The sequence below is a fragment of the Quercus lobata genome, chromosome 5, assembly GCF_001633185.2.
Source record: "Quercus lobata isolate SW786 chromosome 5, ValleyOak3.0 Primary Assembly, whole genome shotgun sequence".
Lineage (NCBI taxonomy): Eukaryota > Viridiplantae > Streptophyta > Magnoliopsida > Fagales > Fagaceae > Quercus > Quercus lobata.
This window is the reverse complement of record NC_044908.1, coordinates 88,347,139-88,365,063: the sequence shown is the minus strand read 5'-3', so window position 1 is coordinate 88,365,063 and position 17,925 is coordinate 88,347,139. Positions and strand designations below refer to the sequence as shown.

The 17,925-nt window shown below is 35.1% G+C and overlaps 1 protein-coding gene across 15 annotated transcripts in view; it reads right to left on the bottom strand.

Moving 5' to 3' along the window:
* The window catches only part of LOC115991876 (putative disease resistance protein RGA3), a 67,458-nt gene that overhangs the window by 42,888 nt on the left and 6,645 nt on the right, over positions 1-17,925 (bottom strand). For 3 of the 15 annotated variants that reach the window (XM_031115840.1, XM_031115851.1, XM_031115852.1), the window contains exons 3-9: positions 6,818-7,031; positions 4,489-4,799; positions 3,076-4,003; positions 2,631-2,821; positions 1,317-1,487; positions 1,096-1,187; positions 63-356 (exon numbers count right to left, since the gene is read on the bottom strand). The exons of 2 other annotated variants lie outside the window; for them this stretch is intronic. The gene's annotated coding sequence lies outside the window, so the exon portion shown is untranslated. Of the gene's footprint in view, positions 1-62; positions 357-1,095; positions 1,188-1,316; positions 1,488-2,630; positions 2,822-3,075; positions 4,004-4,488; positions 4,800-5,727; positions 5,975-6,817; positions 7,032-7,226; positions 7,696-7,842; positions 8,067-17,925 lie in introns of those variants that run through there. 10 more of the 15 variants (XR_004092353.1, XM_031115844.1, XM_031115843.1 and 7 more) reach the window with 10 other exon arrangements.

Below are 17,925 nucleotides of genomic sequence, written 5' to 3'. Positions count from 1 at the left end.
AGATAGAAGAAACTGAATAACAGCATGCCAAATGGAAACCTAATAAAGCATCAGATAGATACCTGAAGGACAAATTTGGGCAACATTAAAATGTACAAAGGGAACACATACTTCCTTGGCAGTTCAGAATCCTTGCTCATATGTCCAAGTGCTGGCCCTCAGAGCTCCCTTGTAAAGTGGGAATTGTTTCTTGTGCTGGATAGGGGTTATTAATGGTAACAAGCATCAATTAGAAGTAATACCACCACCACATTGAGAAGGAAAAGGCAGGAAAAGTATGGAAAAACAAACTTTTTCCCTAATGGCGGCTGCCTCCCATGCTTTGCACTCTTCCATATCGAGAAATACGTTATGCTCTAAGACAAAGAACAAGCATTAGATAGATTTAGAAATTAGATACATAGCAACTACCTAATCCTATAACATTTTGACTAGATGATTAACAAGTATAGATTTGAGCTATGAGGGCTTCCCCGAATTCTTCTAAATAATTTATTTTAAAAAAAATAATAATAAAAACACCCAAGGTCTTCTAAATAATTTATTTTAAAAAAAAATAATAATAAAAACACCCAAGGTGTTAAGAATTCAAATTTTAGATGGAAGGCTAAATAAAGGTGTTACTGAAAAATTAACTAGTTGCCTTTTGTAGTTATCAAACTAGATGGACTGCTAAAGAACCAGCATTCCAGGTTAAACTTCTTTCTGCATCTTGGAAGGGTTAACAGGCTTTTAGTACACACAACCTTCTGTATGTTTAGATTAAATGTGGCTGAATTAGATTGGAACATTATTGCATGATGTTCTGGAATGAGACCAAAACATTTCTAGGCCCATAAAGGTTGGAAATAGAAGTTACTGACCTTGGATTATAAAGCAAATAAAACAGCATCACAAGAAGAAAAAGAATATAAAGATACTTATAGGTGAATTACAATTGAAGAGCAGAATATGACTTTAATGCCTCAATTTTTTCTATATATTCACTTCTATTTCAGGTATGTCCATTTCATTCCAAAAGAAAATTAAATATTATGGATGGAGAAAATAGAAAGGAAAATAGACAGAAGATTAAAATGAAATATTAGAATATACCTTACTATAGAAGAGTATCCAAGGTATTTGTGATTTCTTCTTCTCTCCTAGTGGTCACCTACGAGCAAGTATATAACACAATAACTTTCAAACTAGATGATTAAAAAAAAAAAAATTGGAGCCTTAATTTTCAAAATATTAAAGAGAACAAGACCAAAAAGAACTAGTGAAAAAAGTTACAAATGAAAGATTTAAATATTAAAGGAAAAACTTTATAGCACCATTAATAGCCAATGAGGTTTCTGACTTTCTGCTTCATCCTTGGCCAACACATCTTTTCTCAATACTTTTGGACTAGTTTCGAACAATCTGCTTGCTGCTTTATAGTAGGCTGGCTTGTAAAGGTCAAATCACCACCTAGAAAATGCCACTCCCAAACACCAAAACCTTCCCTACAAATTTTCCCATGTAGTGTTAAAGAATTTAAATACTAGAAGGCTTTAAGTGTTATAGATTTTGAGTAGTGAGTACTAGCAAGGTGTTATAGACAATCTCACAATTTCATTGCACCTGGGCACAAAGAAATTGTGGTGCGAGCTTGGAAGTCACTAATATAATTTTGAAAGTTATCAGAATCTCTCTATTGTGGTTTTCTGTACCACTAAAGATTTCTTTAGGGGGTGGGGCTCTCAATTACACCAAAGTTAATATGTCACTCATATTATATGCTGAAGCCATCAAGTCTTAACCGTATGCTCAAAAATGAAAAGTCAAATAAGGAGATTTCTGACAACAATATACAATTGCTTTAGTTGGTAGGTGATGTGCAAATATGATTTTTTTTTTAGTAAAAATGTAAACTTAGGTGGGTCATTAAAGAATCAGGACATGCATATAATGAAAATCCTCCAATAAACTTTATTCATGATTCCTTGACTAACAGATTATACTTTGCAACAGTCTCTGAGATTAGTTTATATATACATCATGCATCAACATTATTGAATAGAAGGGAAAGTGAGAGGAAATAGATTTCCAATTTCAAAAAAAATTTCAGTTCACATTTAACAATACAAATAATGAAGTTCATTTGACAGGATTATTTTACCAAGCAGGTTTGGGATAATCATTCAGTTAATTCATATGTGAAAAAACAACCCATTCATCAACAACCAAACAAAGCAATTTCATCAATACTATTAAAACGATATCACAAAAATAAGAGAAATTAAAAAAGAATCAGCGTTCACTCCATTTGAACATTATAATTTTCATTTTAAAAAATTGAAGTGACAACTAATAAGATTAAAAGATTGATTGTGATTATTCTAACAGAAATACTATATATAGTTAACAATAACTATACAGTGAAATTAGAATATATAAATTTAAAATTTGAATGGGCTTTGAGATCCAACAACTTAAATATTATTCAACTGCAACAGAAACAGTGCAATGAATTAACCCATTCCAGAGGTCTTCCACCATTTAAGTTCTCCACTGATCAAGTAATATGCAGGGTATGATGAAAACATGAACTTGAAAGCAGAAACAGATCAATTAAAATAAGATTTGGAATAAGAAAAAACACATACCTGGAGAGTTTGGAGATGCATATGGCAGAGGGGTTTAATTGTTTTGATTCTGAGACAAGGGTGGAGAAATGAAGCAAAAAAGAGAGAGCCAAACCACCTTAAACATCCACAAGAATAGAGGCTTTTAAATTTCTCTTCTATCACCGTTGTTATTAAAAACTCTGGTTCTCATCTTATTGCTACCCAAAATCCTTAAAGAATAGCACATAATGAGTTATGTCAGATTGGCCTAAATACAAAAAATCAAGAAAATCCACAAGGCCCATATTGATGTAATATTAAAACATAAATTAATAAGCGAAGTCAAATTTATGCAGAATGCATTTACCTAATATTATTCCAAATGATCTACATTAACAAATATCAAAATGAATAGAAAATAAGGATGCATTTGTCAATTGAATGAACAAAACACAAGTTGTTTAGGGAAAAGTAGATCATGTACCATTACTAGTAGTGTTAATCTGTGACTGTGACCCCCCAGATGGGTTGCTCTTTGAGATTGATCTTGATCTTTCTTCCTCATCCATTGCAAGCGGTTTGTGTTAATCTTTTGCTATTTGTAAAATCCAGAGGACTTGTCTTTGATCTGAATCATAAGTGACAACTAGATTGAGAGTATCTTAAGATGAACTAGATATGACTTAGTTCACAATCATTTGAAGCATAGAGAGCACCAGAGTTCCAATTAAAGTGACATTGTCAATGATTTTAGAAGTCCAGCGAAAACAACTTTGGGGGTAGTCCTCCATATTTCCTACAGAGAAGAGTAATCTTCTACACAAATTATCATTGTGTAGAAACTTATTAATATCACTTAGCCCAGTCCACTTGAACTTAGAGATATCAAAAAACTCAAATCTTAACTCCACGTGACCACAACATAGAGAACCAATGCTCTGACTCATAATTAATTGCTTAAGATTCACAATCAATACAAGATTACAATCCAACCATCAGGAACTTTCTTTTCAACAGGAAGTACATGTTCAGATCAATCCAATAATTTCTCAAGTGTTAACTCTTTGTTAAGTTAAAATAGCAATTTAGATGAATGAAGCTTACCACTGTAGTAGCCCATTAACTTGACAACACAGGTACCATTCTTAATACATTATGATTGAACATGGGTTGCATGTTGTATTTCTTGAGACTTCGAATGGTAGTGTTGCAACCAAAGATATAAACTCACACTAGGAAGAGGATGACATCCAATATAAGAGGCTCAATATCAAATCATGGTTTTGTATCAGGAGATATGCATGAGCATCAGGTTTTAGAGTTGTGTATGCCTTGAGGAGTACTGGAATGTCATTGTCAATTGTCTTCAGTATTCCTACCGTTGCAACTGCAAGCCTACACTTCCTAATTTCCTGCATCAAACAGGGCGTTAAAAAAATCATGACTGGAAATCATTTTCATCTCTATTTTATAATGATCATATCTCTATCAAGGAAAGAACACAAACCCAAAGAGTGGCAAGGAAGGCAGCAGGGAGGGATTGATCGTTCTGGTTCTAAGGTGAGAGTCAAATAAATCCTCAAAAAAGGGATAGTTAAAGTCACCCCAAACTTCAATAACAGAGGCTTTATATCTCTCACTATCATCATTTATAAAAACTCTACTTGTAACTAAACTTCATGATCACTTACACACAAACGTGCAATAATTCAATAAAACCAATTAATAAAATTATAATATAGTTTTAACAACTATAATCATTAATCTAAACACAATGGGATTCAGAAAATTGATCCAAGATAGAAATATTAAAGGTAACCGGAAATAATAGGTGGCACAAAGTAGCAATAATCATAGATTGAAAATGATGATCATGCAAGTAATCAAGGAATTTCACCTCATCCTTCATCTTTAAAGCCTCTGTCCTCTTCAACACCTTGCCCTTACTACCCAAGCTCATAATATGTATCTGTCTACTTTTGTGTATGTCAATCGTTCTGTATAGGTCAACTCGCTAAATCTTGTCTACTTCCACTTCTACATCCGCCTTATACTTAGTCCAATCTTCTTTTTTGATAAGTCCTCATGCTTAGTCCCATCTTCTTCATCGCTACTAGCCTCAATCTTGTATACCTCAACCTCAAAATCTTTGTCATTGATTTCTTGCCCGGATTCATTGTCTTGATCATCATCAATCCACATGCATGCCTAAAAGAAAAGCATAAGATTTATATGTCACATTATTCAAAATATCCAAAATAAATAAACTCCACAAAGACCAATACAAAATTAATTGCTCAGGTTACAGGTGGTTCCCCCTTTACTTCATGTTGAACACCTTTCCTGATAGGCACCCCACCAAACCAACTTGCTAAATAAATCATATTACAATAAATGATATACTAATTTTTTACAAACTACTCTCAACACCTTGCTTTTATATTATTTTCATCTCACAATAATGTGTGGGGATTTTCCATTAACTTTTTTTCTTTTTCTTTTTTTAAATCTTAGCACCCAAAAACAACTTTTATAGCATAGCGTAATCTCTGCTCTGACCATGTTCTCCCCAATGCACCAAAATCATTATTTATCAAATCAAGAAAGAATAAAATAACTCAATCTGCTACACAATGTTGTGCTGTTATATTATTTTTAGCTTTTTTTTTTTTTAATCTTAGCACCCAAAAATAACTTTTATATCATTGCGTAACCATGCACCAAAATCGTTATTTATCAAATCAAGAAAGCAAAAAATAACTCAATCTGCTACACAACTAAAACAAGTGTTAGGGACCTTAAAGGTTTCATTGGAGAAAAAAAAAATGTAAATTGTATAGAGACTTACAGTTCCTAAATGAAGGAACTTTCATGTTCTAGTGCTACGTTTACCATTTGCTAAACTGAAAAGGGGCAGCTCAAGCAGTTGAAATTACATTAACATCTCTAGCACCATGTCAAAAAGCAAAATGAAGGAAATAATAGGCAGCCCTTAAAGTTAGAATTAGTCGCTCCACAAATAATCCTCTCCAAGTTCTTTCTTTACTATATTTAAAAACTGAGATGTTCACAATTTCCAGGCATGGCAAACAACACAGTTAACTCCAAAGCAAGACTCACATCCTAGCATCCATACCTAAAACCCCTGAGATATCCACATACTGATGTCCAGCTAGTCTTTTGACTACATTATTTCAAGAAGTTTCGTAACTTCAACAATTACTATAGCCATGTGCCCATTTTCTTTGTCTTTTCACAATAAATTCAAACAGTCCACGAGCTCCTTCAAGATAAAATGGTGACTCCACAATCAAGCAACACTCCACATCTCAGCTAACAAGGGAAACGTCCATTGCTATGAATCTTTCATGAAATTTTCTAACCTACAAAAGAATTTGATGAAGCTAATTCAAGAAAGATTGATTCTCTTTAAAATTGGCAGATTTGACCAAGAAGAATTAATGCAGGGAAACACTTCAAAAAGAATAAAGTCAATGAGAACATAATTGACCTGGGCAGCATAATTACTTAATGGGTGTGCCCCAGCCAGCATCCTGGATTGAACAATGATGATCATTTAAAGACGCTTAAGTTTGTTTGAGATAAAAGTAAAGAATAGCAAGGAGAAAAGTGGAACGGGTTCAACCTGAATCACCTGAATAAGGGAGACAATATTGACATTGACATGGAATAGTAGGAATGTATTTAGGGTTTAATTTTTTTTATTTCACCAAAATGGCAAATGCAAAAACATATTTTTATCAAGATGGTTAAGATTAATCACATGAATTAGTAATAAATCAAAGAAAAAATAACAAATAATATATAGCTCAAATAACAAGCAAGCCAATAAAAACACGGAATTGAAATCAAGAACAAAAAGACATCACAAGAAGAACATCTTATATTAGGAAAAAACTTGGAGAGATTTTCATAAACAGAGGCTTTATATCTCTCTCTGCTCTTGCCATCATCATTTGAAAAAACTCTAATTGTAGCTAAAAATTAATGATTCCACACATGCACACACAAAAATTTATTGAAATCAATCAATAAAAAGTTAATATAGTTTTATCTAGTATAATCACTAATCTAAACACACAATGGAATTCGAGCAATTAATCCAAGATAGAAATATTAAAGGTAACTAGAAGTAAGAGGCATAAAGTAGCAATATAAACATAGATTTAAAGGTAATGATTGAGCAATTTAAAAGGGATTCTGACCTCCGCCTTCATTGTGTTCTTCAACACCACGCTCTTACTACCCAGTCTCATCATAATGTATCTGTCTTCTTCTGAGCGTGTCAACTGCCCAGATTTAAAAATCCCCTTCATCAATGTTTACTTCCAATTGTTCTTCCGCCTCAAACCAAGCCTCATCATCTTCCTCATGATTACTGTCCTCAATCTTGTCCACCTCAACAGCATCATCATGCATCTACATGCATGTCCAAAAGAAAAGCATACCAGCCATGTCAGATTAGTTTAAATAACCCAAAATGAACGAAACCCACAATGACCCATATAATAATATTAAACAAAAAAATGAACAAGAAAAATAAAATATAATAGAACCCATACAAAGATTCAAAATTTGACACACAGAGAGAGAGAGAGAGAGAGAGAGACTTACCTCTCTCTTCAAACTTTCTTCTCTGGCGCTATAAGCTCAACTGGTCTGAGTGTTCTCAGTGAAGATCTTCGTGGCGTCTTCTTTAACAACGATTGCAGGCACCGAGCTCCCGGCCGGAGCTGTGGGACCCGCCGGACCGGTCCCCTGGGCCCCACCGTCCTTCGTGCCATCCGAATCCTCGATCTTAACCGTGGAGGAGGAGCTCAGATTCTCCGTCTTGATCTTCGTGTTGCGAGCCGAGCCGAGCCGAACCGGAGCCTCCACCCGCGTTGGCGGCGTCGAGGCGAGCTGTGGTGAAGGTGCGAATGGATGAGTCTTCGGCGTTTGCGGCTTCGGGGGCTTCCTCGTCGGAATCGTCGTCGGAGTCAGAGTCGGCGCCGCCACCACGGGCGGAGATGCTCTCGAGGTCGTCGTCGGAATCAATGCTTGCTTCCACTTGTTCATCTTCCTCATCATTACTGCCCTCAATCTTGTCCAAAAGAAAAGCATAGCAGCTATGTCAGATTAGTTTAAATAACCCAAAATGAACAAAAACCCAAGTTAATTAGCTGCGTCTATTTGCACAAATCCATAATACATATTTGATAGGATAGTTTTGCAAGAAAATAAGAGTTACCTCTGAATCAATAAATGCTGTCTGGAGGTTGACCGTCTTTTTGCACATATTTATAATCAATTCGGATGTTTGGAATGTGAGAAATGTTGGGCCAGTAATCTCCTATCCCTCTTTTGCAACGCTGCTCGAGAATTGGACAATCCCTGATGTTTAATTCCTTCAATGGAGTATTACGCAGGTAGTCTGGCAGAGACTTTAGCTTGCCGCAGAAAAAAAAATGCAAGGAATGAAGACGTGGCATTATTTTAATTTTTGGAGTATTATTAATAGTAACAAAAGCATTAGCACTATTATCTTTTTCTTCTTCTTCTTCTATTGTTCCTCCCATCCCACTCCATTCTTCCCACTCCCATAAACCTTCAAATATGAGAGATTTAAGGTTTGGGAATATGATGATGTCTTTGGATGATTCTGATAATTCTTCTTCTTCTATGTCTATTCCCAAAAATTCATCTCCCACCTTTCCAATCATTTCAGCGTACCATATACATAATTCTTCGAGCAACGGCAGCTTCCCCAAAGGAGGCAACTGCTCTAGGTTTGGGCAACAATCGAGAGTAAGTGTTTTCAAATAGGTCAATTTGGACATCATCCAATTAGGATACATTGTGGTGCCCTTATAATAACCAATTACTAAAGCTTTCAAGTAGGGAGGTGGCTCTAAGGCATTTAGAATGGCTACCTCTTTCTCCATTTTTCTTCTTTCTTTCTTTGTCTCTTTCTCGTAATATAGCTCCAAATCACGGAGGTGGTTCTTCTTCTTCAATGTATTCTCGATCGCACCAAAATCTACCACATTACTCAACCCGTATATTTGAAGTTTCCCTTGAATATGGTTCAAATGTTCTAATTCTCCCAGTTTACATATTTTTTTGCCTTTACCTACAGGAAAGTATCTTAATGTTTTAAGACAAGTTAATCTCCCAATTCCCTTCGGAAACGATTTTATTAAAAGATCTTCAAATTCATCATCAAATAGGAGGTGTCTTAAATTAATTAGTTTACCTATCCCCTGGGGTAATTTCTCAAGTTCCTCACACTCACTAACATCCAAAGTTTGTAAATTACATAAATTACATATACTTTCAGGCAATTCTTTTATCTCTGAACAAGATAACTTGAGTAATCTCAAATGTATCAATTTTTCCATCTCATTTGGAAGTTCCAAAATGGAATCACCCTTCAAATGTAATGTACGTAGACATGTCAAATGGTCGAATAACTTGGGTTGGACAATCGGAGAAGAAATTAAATCCAAATTTAAAAAGCGTAGATTTTTCGCTTCATAGACAAACTCAGGAAATGTTTCTTCAACTATTAATGACAAATGGCGAGCCCTCTTAAAGTCTTTCTCAACCTTGTTACCACTATAATTGATTGTGAAGCACACATCTTTTGCCATTGATTCCGCAAAGTCATGCACAATATCATGCATTTTGCAACTTACAATTTTACCATCATTCTCATCTTTCTCAAAGTCTTGAAAAAAAGAGCGCATGGCTAAATTTTCAAAGTAGTGCTCTGCTCTGACTTCCATCTCCATATTTCCTTTTGAGTTGATATATCCTTGTGCCATCCAGTTGATGATTAACTCAAATTTATTGAATTGATAATCTTTTGGAAAGATAGCACAAAATAAGAAACATTGTTTCTCTGATGAGGACAATTCATAATAACTCAAAAAAAATGGCCCCAAAAGTCCATTTTCAATATCTTCTAATTCCCATAAATCATTGTGCAAAACCGTCTCCAACTCTTTTTTACTTATCTTGCCACGTATGTAACCCCCTAAAATCTTTGCAGCAAGTGGCAAACCTTTACACTTATTTGCTAATTGTTTGCCCAAGTCTTCTAAATCCCTACATTGCTCTCCATAATCATCAGAAAATGCTATTTTCTTAATAATTAACCAACAATCATTGGAGGACAATACCCCCAAATTGATTATGAGGGAACTCTCCATCATGTTTGCAACCCCAGTTTTACGTGTGGTCACTAGAATTCTACTACCTTCGGCACCACATTTGAGTGCATTTTTGAAAGGCTCCCATTTTGTGGAGTCTTCAGTCCACACATCATCTAGGACAAGAAAGAACCTATTTTCCCCAATCAAACTACAAAGTTTATCTAACAAACTTTGTAATTCAGTAGCATTGGGAGATTGACCCTCAAGAGATTCAATGATTGCTTTGGCAACCTTGCACTGATCAAAAGGATCAGAAACACAAACCCACATTCTTTTATCAAAATGGGCCTTCACCTCACTACGATTGTAGGCTATTTGGGCAAGGGTGGTTTTTCCAAGACCTCCCATGCCCACCAAAGATATGACACGGGGTTTTCTTTCCTTTGGACTACCCACGCCTAAGAGGTTCCTCAACAGCTCCTCCCTATTGTTATCACGACCAATTATATTGGACTCATCCACAAAGGATGTAGTTATCGGTCGCTCAACTACTTCAGGTTGCCTGTTAAAGTCAATCCCATACTTCTCTGTGTCATTGAAAATCTCATCTAATTTTTCATTCAGTTTTTTAATCTTGTGACCAAGATCATGACGCAGTGGAAGGTTAAAACAACATGATGGAGATGGGAAGAAGGAGCATACCTTCTTCACAACAGCTAGAGCGGTAATATAAGCTGGTTTTCCTTCTTCTTTCTCTATCTCTGCTTTGATCCTTGCAGTGCTCCAGGTGTCCAAAACGTCGTCCATCTCGTAGTATTTGTCTTGGAGCTGCTCTAACCAAAGCTTCTCAGTACGCTGCTTCACTGCATGTCTTTCCTCGGCATCGTCCATCATTGCCCTGATGAATCCGAGCTTGTCTTGAAGCTTTTGGACTTCTTCATCAACGCCAACAAGCAACTTGATCTCTTGTTTAGCCAGCTGAATAGCGATTGAACCCAACTGCTTATAGAGATCAATAAGTAGTGACTGTAGTGCATCAGCCATAGTTAATGGAGACTGAAAGTTAAGTTGGGTTGACAATAGAATACAACAGAAAGTGATTTGCAAGTGCGCTGAAAGAGGTGAAGGTAAATTAATTAGAGGTGTTGTCAATATTCATTCATATCCAGCCTTTATAATGAATTCGAAAGCCCAACGAATATCACTCGGGCACTCAACATTGATTAATTGTAGGGACAACTTGGCATATTGGCATAAAGTGTCAAACGATATCTTTGACACTGAATGAAGTAAAGCACAAACAATGAGAGAGAATGCAAAGAAATAAGAAGAAACAAATCAATGGAACTTCTGGTGGGTGTTGTTAAGACTTAAGAGAGGAACATTTACACAAGAAAGATTATAAGCAGCCTTGCTTCTTGTCTTGATAGAATATATACGTTTCTAGTTTTAGTGTTAACTTGGAAAAGAGGCTATAGAATTATTTTTTGTACTTTAAAAAAGTTTGATGCTTTGTCTATACAAAGAAAAGTACAACCACAGAAAGAAGACAAAGAAGAAAAGAATAAGTGAAATCCAAGGGACGAGTACGACCTTAATTACCATGTGCTCAAGCCATGCTCTTATATAATGAACATTTACGCAAGGGTTATTATAAGCATTGCCTCCTGTTTTATAATAGAATATATTTATGCTTTCTAGTTTTAGTGTTAGTTTCAAATAGAGACTATATGATCATAGCTTACTTTTTTGAAAGCTTGATCGATGCATTGCCAATACAGATGGGCTGTGATCTTATTATTAAAATTCTTCTCTTGGAAATCAAACATTAATTGCAAATAAAAAATATTATCAAAAGTGGACGTCATAAATTAAATCTCTCCAAATAAATAAATATATATATATATATATCAAACTAGTAAGATTGAAACTTTGTTTTAAAAAATAGTATAATTAATTGATCATAGGTGATGGGCCTGCAAGTATTGAATAATACCTCCAACAGGTACACTAGGAGACTATATGGACAATGATGAGAGGCAAGTACACTACTATGTATGTTTCTTAAAAAACACCTGCCATTTTTATCCCTTGTTTTATAATCAGATGTTTTTTAATGGATTTCTTTTTATCACGGTTGAACATGAACTTCTATAACCACGTGATCAAACAATTCAAAATACAACCTGTAGTGTGGGGAAGCAAGACCAACAACACTTGAATTTTTTTATTATTATTATTTTTATGTTAAGAGAATTGCAAGTTATAACGTCCGCTCCTGATAATTGTTCTTTATCATTAGACCAAAACACTAATTAGTTTTTTATGTAAGTTTGAATCAAATTCTAAATATCTTATTTGACAATAAAAAATTTCACAACTTAAGCTAACAACACTTCATTTTAGTTGCACTAGGCTCAAGCTTTGTGGATTCTTGTTGCTTGGACTGAAATATCGATAGCCAACCATAAAATGGGGCTGGTTATTGGAGAATTGGCTATATAGAATTTTGGGCCAAATTGATGACCCAAGTGCATAGGATCTAGAGTAATCGGGCCTAACCCAAACCCCTCGTCACACTCCATATGCAAAAAAATAAAATAAAAAAATGGTCCTCACACGAACATTAGGTTGTTCTCTATCCTTGTTAATATTTGGGAAATTTTAACAAGATGGGGGCAAGATTCAGAAAAATTATCATTTTTACTGAAAATATATAAGAGTTCTAAACAATATATGAAAAAAAGAAAGTCTGGACCAAACCCTTAGTGTATGTTTGACTAGATCTTATAAGCTTAGTTTCTCAAAAAAAGAAAAAAAAAAAAAAGGGTTTATAAGCTTAGCTTTAGTTTTTATGTACAATTTTTTAAAATCTTTTTTTTTTTTTTTTTTCTTTAGCACGGAAAAAGCTAAATAAATTATTTCAAAAGAGATACTTAATTCTTGTAAAAGCGGCAAATTGTTTTTTTATTAACAAAAAAAAAAGATAAACGAGTATTTCATTTCAATAAGGATCCAGTACATTATGAAGGGGAATTTAAAAAAAAAAAAAAAAATAACCCTGAAACCTCTACACAAACCTGTACAAACAACAAGCTTTAAATCACCCCACCCGCAAAAAAAACTCGTACACAACTCAAAAAAAAAAACTTTAGTGTGCGTTTGGTAAAAAATATTTTTGCCAATTTATTTTATTATTCAGTTTATTTTTACTACTATTCATGGGTCCCATTGCACTTTTTGGTACCATTCATGGATATCTTTATTTTTTATCAATCCTCAAATTCTGCTACCCACCAAATCAAATTCGACATAAATAATGATGGCTTGAATAATAAAATAGATAAATTAATTGGATCTCAAATTCACAATGGCGTAAACATTGATGGCTTGACTCATTAGATAGATTAATTTATTAAAATTCTGTAATAAGAGTGAGAACTATCAAATGGCCTTAATAATCAAAATTTAATCCCTACAACTTGAATTAGAAAGTCATTATGTGGTATTTTTAATTGAGCTACAGACCTTGATACCTTTTTGCGTATCAATTTACTGTTTATGTCTGGTACATAAAGGATGAAACTAACAATTAGACACCGGCCATATAACCACATGAAATTTGTCCATGCATGGAAAGGAAATAATAAGCTTAATTTGTATATATTTTGATTAAAAGATTTTAACAATTAAAAAAAAACCCAAGAACTTTATTTGCTTGCTCCAGGACTTAAATGACATGCCAAAGCTTTTCCCTGTTAATCACCATTGTAATGCTATACAATTGCCATATTTGAAACTATGAGAAGATGCTATTTTCAAAGAGTCTCCATTGATGCTTCAGCAAAGTCTCTGATGCTTAGAGGGCCTAGATTAATTTGATAAATTGAAGTCAACTTGATCTCCGCTAATCATTCATACCATACTGTTGAAGGTTGAAATAGATAATGTGAAGAAGCTGGCGTGTCAAAAACTGCTACTTAGTAAATGCTGTAATTTGTCCTTGTATATGGATTAATTGTTCAATGTGCAAACAATGTCTGGTTGTTCATTTTGTGTTCAAGGAATCTCACCATTTGTGTATTTTGTTTCCTATTTGGATAGGAAGGTTCTTTCCTTTCCTGCGTTTGGGGGGGGGGGGGGGGGGGGGTTGTTGTGGAAGTGTGTGCATGTGCATGCAGGTACCTAGGTCTGTTGGTATATGTACAAGCTTCAAGATAAATACTTTAGATGCTAGGGCACTACTCTTTTGTGTTTCATCAGCTTCAAACAATGTCTGGTTGTTCATTTTGTGTTCAAGGAATCTCACCATTTGTGTATTTTGTTTCCTATTTGGATAGGAAGGTTCTTTCCTTTCCTGCGTTTGGGGGGGGGGGGGGGGGGGGGTTGTTGTGGAAGTGTGTGCATGTGCATGCAGGTACCTAGGTCTGTTGGTATATGTACAAGCTTCAAGATAAATACTTTAGATGCTAGGGCACTACTCATTTGTGTTTCATCAGCTTGAAGAATTTTCAAAAGTTGCCTTTGTCATAATTTTAGAATATTGATGTCCTATTGTCCTTGCATTGCATTGTCAATGATCTCAGCTCAAATGGCATGTGTGATTACCAATAAAAGAATGTTCTTTTGTACTTGCACCCATATTTTCTTGGTAGCCAAATAATTGTGAAGTACATCAGATTTGGAATAGCACATATCATAAACTTGCAATTATGTTCATGGTCACAACTGTTAAGTTATGGTTTTTTACATAACGTTTATGTTGGTTTTATTCAATGACAAAAGTGTTGTAATTTCATTAATTTGTTTCCTTATATTTTGTGGGATTTAATTGTAATAGATTTAGTATTAAGTGGGTGAGGATTGCTCAAGACAGTTGATCTTGCGACTTGCTCGCGAGTGGACAACCCATGAAAGGTCACATGAGAAGCACATGCTAGATGTTGAAAAGTCTTTTGTCAGGCTGTATTTCGCAAGTCATTTCATGACTTGGCCAAGTCGAGGATGGCCTACGAAACTCTCTGTCTGGATGATTTTAAGTGTGACTCTTATACCCTTCATTTATAATGTTAGTTATGTGTTTAGACCACTTAACAAATAGATTAACCTAGTTGTTTAACCAAGTGAATACGTAGGTTTATTATTCAGATATAGGTTAAAACAAAACAATCATACCAAGCAAAGATGCGGAAAAGTAAATAAGATCACGATAAGATGACCTAGAAAAACCAATGAAATAACTCGTTTCAAGGTAAAAAAAAAACATGGGGAGGATTTAACCTAACTATTCTCGAGGTAAAGCAAATCCATTAGAGAAAATTGAAATTTTACAATAAGACTTAGACCAATAACATCCTATTGATACTGAAAGTTCAAATAGCGTATAAAACACCAATGAACGTTTAGACTCCCAAATACAAAATTACCAACACAAGCTTATAATCAAACAATATATGTGCGGAATATGAAATGTAAGCTATATCCAAATTGGTAACACACTCTAAACCATAATTAATTACAAACACAGCAGCAATTAAAAGGTAAAGAGAAAGGAAAGAGAGATGCAAACACAAAGATAACACGACGATGTGTTATTGAAGAGGAAATCGAAGTACTCAGCGAAAAACCTCTCCGTCGCCCTCCAAACGGTCAATAATCCACTAGAGAATGAAGTTGGGATACATGAATGGCAGAAGACCCTCTAAGCCTAATCTACCTAGTGCACTTAAGCCCTGCAAGCTTCTTGCTCCAACAGAGTTACGCTGAACCTTGTCTTCTCTAACTTACCAAATCCCGCAATAAGCCTATTGCATCAACCAAATAAATTGGTCCTCTCTGAACTGCTTCCCAAGCACCAAAACACCTCCGCACTGATATGGGTATGGTGAGATAAGGATTTGGCAAATCTACCTCTTAAGGATATGTCAATAGAGAGGGTGAAAGTAGAGGAATTTGGAGAATTAAGTGATGAAGATTGTGGATGATTCAATCTTGTTTTTCTCTAGGGTTTCTCTCTTAAAATTCTCTCTGGAAGCTCTCAACATTTTGTAAATATAAGGGTATTTATAGTAGAGTGTATGAGGTATGCGAAAAGTCAGTTTTCATCAAACAGGGCATTCTAGCAACTCAACCTCGCGACTGGAACAAGTCGCGAGTCTGAGACGTGAGCTAACTACCTGGCCAGACTGGAAGTTTTGTCCTATATTGCTCCAGCTGTTGTGACCCTTCAACTTTCCTGCATGCTTCACACGTGTGCCATTCTGGCGACTTGCCAGTCGCGAGACTCTTTTGAATTGCACACATCTTGAGTTTTATTTACACATTCTCACACACTACCCTTACATAAATCTCACCTAAATACAGGGTATCTAATTGCTAAATTACAAGCAAATTTGGCACGGAATAAAGCCAACACATGATTGAATAAATTCAACCTTACAGATACAATATGTAAAAACTTACTATCACGACTACATGCTAACTCCGAATGCATGGACTACTTTTCTCCTTGGCCTTTGCTGCAACACAAGCACACCCACTTGTGACTTTAAGACTCCACTCAATGGTTTATGATCACCTTGGATTGATCTTTATGCAGCAACTGTGTATCTACCAAATCTTGATTGCAGATCTAGCTTTGGTAGGGTCTTTTAGTGTTAGTAGGTAAGCACCTCTCAAATCTCACAATAGAGTAACACACAAGGCTTCCAAAGGTCTCTGAAATGTAGATAGGGTTTTCCTTATATATGAGAAAGAATTAGACTTAATCCTAAATGTTTCATGGGCTTAGGCTTTGTTTTAAATCTTCTGCAGAATTCCTTTTCTGCGAAAGTTCAATTGATCGAGCCTTTCTTTCGATTGGTCAAGCTTGGCAGTATGTCACTTCTTTTTCCTGCATACAACTTGATTCTTAAACTTGAAGTACACACTTTAAGCAATGCCTAAACCTAGTAGACTAGTTTTGGACTCGGTTTGCAAACAAATACAAGTTGATATTCTAAACATTTAATCCTAAATTTTTAGAACCTAATACATACTATATATACTCTCATTACCCACAAAATTGTAAAGAGACTATTCAGAAGAAAACCCTAGAGAGAGGTTTCTACAACACACCCACCTTGTTAGAGAGAGCTACACATCCTCAAGAAAGAAATCCTTGTTATCTCTTCTCCTCCCCTCTCTCATTGTTATACCTTGAGAAGAGGTTTGTACCCAAACACAATTCACACCTATTTAGAGTGTAGAGAGTGTTTTGGAGCTTGGGAAACTTAGGTATTTGCCAAAATAAGCCAGAGAGGCTTGGTGGATGCAATTAGGTGATATTGCAAGATCCGGGAAGCTAGTCAAGACAAGACTCCAAAAGTAGTTGGAGCTTGAAAGGCTCAATTACTTTAAGTAGATTAGGCTTGGATGGTCTTTTTGGTATCCTTGTACTCTAACTTATTCACTAGTGGATCATTTCGGCCTGGAGGGCTATGGAGAGGTTTTTTGCTAAATTCTTTGATTTCGTCTTCGATAACACATCGTCGTGTTATCTTGGGTTTGCTATCCTTTACCCAGTGCCCTTTCCATTTTAGCATTGCACTTATTTATTCATCTATGCAATTGTTGAATGCTTCATATATTAATTTGTTAATCACGTATATTTTGCATTAAGTGCATTGAACATAAAATTAATTAAGCCGTAATTAAAATTGGGGGTCTAAACAAGCTCTAGCATTTGTAATATCGAGCTTTCAATAACCTCTAGCTTATATGATTTTTATGATCATTCATTTTTTTATATACTTTATGGATATATGTATATATAACTTTTCATAAAATTGAAACTGGCGCGGGAGGAACTTGCTATTGAGTTATTAAAAAAAATGGGGTCTATATATAGTTGTCTGATCAAATTATTTGCCTGATTTCTAAACTGTAAACATTACACCACAGAAAAGAAAGTGAAAATTTGATCTGACTTATAGAGTTTAAAACCAACCTAGTTCATGACTTTAGTTGTAAATCTCAGTTTTGTGTACGAAGGTGAAGTGTGCTTTATGGAAATTTTTTTTATTGATTTGTAAGAGTTTCCAACAACTGACGCATTAGCATGTGCAAAAGGCTGTGTGCGCCACATTCTGCCTACATTAGGCATGAGGTTGGCAGTGGAGTGAGGCCACAGCTTGACA